At 45.8% G+C, this 5,426-nt stretch overlaps 1 long non-coding RNA gene across 1 annotated transcript in view; it reads left to right on the forward strand.

Moving 5' to 3' along the window:
• Positions 1-2,302: 2,302 nt before the first annotated feature.
• The window catches only part of LOC141373917 (uncharacterized), an 8,689-nt gene continuing 5,565 nt past the window's right edge, over positions 2,303-5,426 (forward strand). The window contains exon 1 of the long non-coding RNA XR_012380372.1: positions 2,303-2,668. This is a non-coding gene — a long non-coding RNA (uncharacterized lncRNA). The remainder of the gene's footprint in view (positions 2,669-5,426) is intronic.

Consider the following 5,426-nt stretch of genomic DNA (forward strand, 5'->3'; position numbering starts at 1 on the left):
CTACCAATAAGGATGATATGAGAATAGAGTTGTCGGAAGCCACAAGATGGAAACCTAAGAATGCGACCAACATATACAAGACAGGTCTGAATGAGAGAAACTGAACTCCTTGGTCAAGCCATTCTTGAAGTTCCACACACTCCTAGACTTTTCTGTTAATCCTCCCAATAATCATGTTTAGGGGCGCCTGGGTGGCTCAGTCAGTTAAGCGTCTGCCTTCGGCTCAGGTCATGATCCCAGGGTCCTGGGATCAGGCCCCGCGTCAGGCTCCCTGCTCAGAGGAGCCTGTGCTCTCTCTCTCTCTCTTGCTATCTCTGTCTCCCTCTCAAATAAATAAAATCTTTTAAAACAATAGTAATTTTGGAAAAAAATAATCATTTTTATTTGTTTAAGCTACTTAGATGGGGTTTTCTGTAATTTGCAACTGAAACAGTTCTGTGTAGTAGGTTGAATAGTGTCCACCAAAAATTCAGACCCAACCAGAACTCCAGAATGTGACCTTATTTGAAAATTGGGTCTTTGAAGATGTAATCAGTTAAAAGTGTTGAGAGGACATCATCTTTGATAGATGGTGTGCCCCAAATCTAACGACCGGTGTCCCAACAGATGAGGAGAGACAGGGGCTGGAGGAGGATGCTGCCAAAGGCCAAAAGGAGCGCCGGGGGCCACCAGAAGGTGAGAAAGAGGCAGGCAAGGATCCTCTTGAGAGCACGTAAAGGGAGTGTGGCCTCGCTGACGCCTTGATTTCAAACGTCTGGCCTCTCAAACCATAGAACGTCCACTGTTCGAATCCACCCAGTTTGGGGTACTTCATTATGGCAGCCCTAGCAAACCAATACCCTCTCATATATGAAATCTTTCAATAAACATTTATTGCTTCCTAATATGTGTCCAAACAGATCTCAGCATAAAAATCCAGAGAATGCCGAGAGATATTTGAGCTGGGACATTATGAGGCCTGAGGAGCTGTTGGTCCCACCAACCTGCCCCGCCGTGGGTGCCCCTGGAAAGCCCCAGGGAGTCTGCAGAATGCATATTCCACAGGGCTCCTCTTTTCTAGACTTCTTGCAGGCCACTCTCCTAACGCACGCACTTCCTTTTCTTCAGCCCGGAAATGATAGAAATTGAAAACATTTCTCCCCGTTTGTTTTCTGTCGTCTTACTTTGTTTATAGAAATAGTTGCCCTGTAGAATTTCCATTTTTGTACATTTTCAAGTTTATCCATTTTTTTATGGATTTTATTTATTTATGTGAGAGAGAGAGAGCATGAGTGGGAGGTAGGGTCAGACAGAGAGGGAGAAGCAGGCTCTCCGCTGAGCAAGGAGCCCGATGCAGGACTCAATCCCAGGACCCTGGGATCATGACCTGAGCCGAAGGTAGCCGCTTAACCGACTGAGCCACCCAGATGCCCCACATCCATCCATTCTTTTTAACAGCTTAGCATTGTTGGCTTTTTAAACATTCCCCTGTTTTTATCTAGCAGGCTATACTGCATAATAAAGTAGCTTCTTTTTTTTGTTGTTTGCTTTTTTCCTTATTGTAGAAAAACATACATAACAGAATTTATCATCGTAACCATTTTTAAGTGTACGATTCAGTGGCATTAAGTACGTGCACATCGTGGTGCAAGTGTCACCACTGTCCATCTACACGACTCTTTCCGTCTTGCAAGACTGAAACTCTACACCGATTACACAAGCACCCCCCTACCCCCACCCCGCATCTGGGAGCTGTTCTACTTTCTGTTTCTATCATTTTAACTGCCATCGGTATATGGCAGCTTTCTTTTCTATTTGCTTCTATTTGCCTCACGCTGCACCTCTGCCACCTTTTACTGGGTGTTCCCAACAAACAGCAGCAGCGGTGACAGCCACCGTCTGCGGGGTCCGGGCCTCGTTCCCAGGCTCTACAGCCAAGAGTGCTGATCCGCCCTCGTCCCTGCCAGCTCGGTGGCGTTCTGTGCATTTTACAAGATGAGGAGCGTGTGGCCCCAACGGGCCATACCAATGGCACTGATCAGTCTCCCGCTCTTACTTGGAAGGGGGGAAGTCTGTGCTCGAGTCTGGGCCTCCCTCCACAACACCATCTTAGAAGACGGGCAGGGATGCCCTCAGAGTGCTGGGCTTCTACAGACCGCCGATCTCGTCTCTCAAATGTTGACCATTTCCTGGCTTTACTCCCACAGGAGAAACTTACTTTCAAATATTGCATATACCTTTTTCACCTCGAAGCCTGGTTACAAACTACAACTCCATTCGGGCATCTTGGCTGGCTCCGTCGGTAGAGCATGTGACGCTTGATCTCGGGGTTGTGAGTTCGAGCCCCATGTTGGGCGTAGAGATTACTTAAAAATAAAATCTTTAAAAAACAAAACAACCTAAAATACAACTGTATTACTAGCATGGGAGAATAAGAGGAAATAATTATTAAAAAGCAAATTCTATGCCCATGGTCAAGATTCCAAAGTAGAAGACTATGGTAGCCCCAAGGGGCTCCCATGGGTGTGTCCCCGTTCCACGTTCTGCTCTCCCTCAGGTGGCTGGCCTCTAGCTGCCAACTTGTCTTGTCCTAACCAGAGGAAAACACAGAAAAGTGTGAGCTTTGCCTCATTTGAACTCTTTTTCCCGTGGGAGAGCTGTGTCTCATTTAAAGGAAGTGCAAACAATGGTGCGTGATACTTGTATTGGTTTGCTGGGGCTGACCTAATGAAGTGGCTTAAATGACAGGACTGTCTCACTGTTACGGAGACGACGTGTTTGAGGTGAAGCTGTTGGTAGGGTTAGTTTCTTCTGAGGCCTCTCTCCTCGGCTTGTATGTAGCTGTCTTCTTCTTGGGTCTTCATTTCATGCCCTAGTCTGCTTGCGCTGCCAGAACCAAATACCACAGGCTGGGGGCTTAGACAGCACACATTTGTTTTCTCACGGCTCTGGAGGCTGGAAGTCCAAGCTCAGGGTGCCGGCCAGGTCACTTGCTGGTGACGGCCCTCTCTCCAGCTCAGAGGTGGCTTCTCACTGCGTCCTCGAATGGTACGGAGTTCTGTTGTTTCCTCCTCTTCTTAGAAGAGCACTAATCCTATCAGGAGGGTCTGTCTTAGCTCAGGCTTCTGGCACAAACCGCCACACGGGGGAGGGGGGCTTACAAACGACAGTTGTGGGAGTCCCAGACGCAAGGTGCTTGCACTGGTCACGTTCTGACCGGGGCCTTCTTCCAGGTTGCAGAGTGCCTGCTAACTTGTGGCACCCTCACGGGGCAGAGTGCGGAGCTGAGGAACCAAGCTATCTCAAGACTCTTAGAAGAACACTATTCCCCTTCAGGAGGGCTCTCCCCTCACCGCCTCTCTAACGCTAACTACCTCACAAGAGCCCCACCTCCTAATACCACCACACTGAGGGGTACGTAGTTTCAGCATATGATTATGGAAGACACAAACATCCTGTCCATAACAGGGCCCCATCCTCATGACCATGCAAACCTAATTATTTGAAACCTAAATATCTCCCAAAGGCTTCATCTCCAAATAGCATCACATTGGGGTGGCGGGGGTGGGGGCTGAATATGAATTTGGGGGGGACACAAACATTTAGTTCATAGCACATTGTCTTTTCTCTCTTCCAGCCTCTGTGCAAATTTCTTCTTCTTATAAGGACACTACCCCCAGTGACCTCATTTGACCTTAATTACCTCTGTAAAGGCCCTATCTCTAAAGATAGTCACATGCTAAAGTACGGGGAGTTAGGATTCGACATATGAATTTGGGGTGGGGGTGGGGGGACACAATTCAGCCCCAAATACTACTCCGAGCCTCACAGAATGAAGAGATTTTTCCAAGTCGAGCATTATTGACCCCTCCCATGCCTGTGATTTAATCAGATTCACCAGGTGTCCCCTACTCTCAGCCTCATTCCCAGCAGCTTATTACAAAAATGTTAAGACATACGGGAAGTTGAAAGAATACCATAATGCTCACCCATATGCCCACCGCCTAGACTTAACCATTGTTGACATTTTGCCACTTTCGCTTTATCCATATATATATGAGGGTTGGGGCTTTTTTTTTGGCTAAAATGCTTGAAAATAAGTTTTAGAATGACTTCACCCCTAAATGCTTCAGTATACACCTCCTAAAAATAACCACAGTGCCATTTTCACATCTAAGAAAGTTTACAATAATTTCTTTTCTTTCTTTTTTTTTAAAGTAGGCTCCATGCCCAGCGTGGAGCCCAACACAGGACTTGAACTCACAACCCTGAGATCAAGACCTGAGCTGAGACGAAGAGTCAGATGTTTCGGGACTCCTGGGTGGCTCAGTCGGTTGAGCATCCCACTCTTGATTTCGGCTCAGGTCATCTCAGGGTTATGGGATCAAGCCCCGGGTTGGGCCCTGAGCTCAGTTTGGGATTCTTTCTCTCCCTCTTCCTCTGCTCCTTCCCCTTCCCTCACTCATGCAAGAGTGCACACATGAGCACACACTTGCGCTCTCTCTCTCTCTCTCTCTCTCTAAGTAAATAAAATCTTAAAAAAAAAAAAGTTGGGCACTTAATCGACTGAACCAGCCAGATGCCCCTACAGTAATTTCTTAATATCATCTAATATCCAGTCCATATTTAGATTTCCTTCAAAATACCTTTTATAGCTCTTTTTTATAGAACGAGAATCTAAACAAGATTCACAAATTGTATTTGGTTGTTATGTCTCTTTTATTCTAGAAAAGTCTCTCCCACCATTTATTTTTTTGACATTGACTTTTTAAAGAAACCAGGTTAGTTATTTTATAGAATAACCTACATTCTGGATTTTTCTGATTATTTCCTTGTATGCCATTTAGCTTGTCCCTCTATCCCTTTATTTCCTCTAAACTGGGCTTTTTCAACTGTGGTTCATCTGTACTAAAACAATTCTAGATTCATAGGGAGAAATTTATTCATTATATACAAAGGAAACTGTGATTTGTATATGTCAACTTGGCCGGACCACAGGGTGCCCAGAATTTTGGTCAAACATTATTTTAGGTGTAGCCATGAGAGTGTTTCTGGGTGAGATTAACATCTGAATTGGTAGACTGAGGAAAGTTGATTGCCCTCCTTAATGTGGGTGAGCCTCATCTAATCAGTTGAAGGCCTAAAGAGAACAAAAAGCCTGACCCTCCAGTGAGTAAGAAGGAACTCCTACCTGACTGCCTTGGAACTGGGACATTATTATTTCCTACCTTCAGACTCGAAAGGAAACATTGGCTCTTCTTGGGTCTCGAACCTACTGACTTTCAGACTGGAATTTATACTATTGGCTCTCCTGGGTCTTCAGCATGCCAACTGTAACTCTTGAGACTGCTCAGCCCCCATAATTGCAGGAGTCAGTTCGTTGTAACAAATCTGACACACACACACACACACACACACACACACACACACACACACACACACACACA

Source organism: Callorhinus ursinus, unplaced genomic scaffold, assembly GCF_003265705.2.
Source record: "Callorhinus ursinus isolate GAN/ISIS: 27379988/994484 unplaced genomic scaffold, GSC_fseal_2.0 scaffold12, whole genome shotgun sequence".
Taxonomy (NCBI): domain Eukaryota; kingdom Metazoa; phylum Chordata; class Mammalia; order Carnivora; family Otariidae; genus Callorhinus; species Callorhinus ursinus.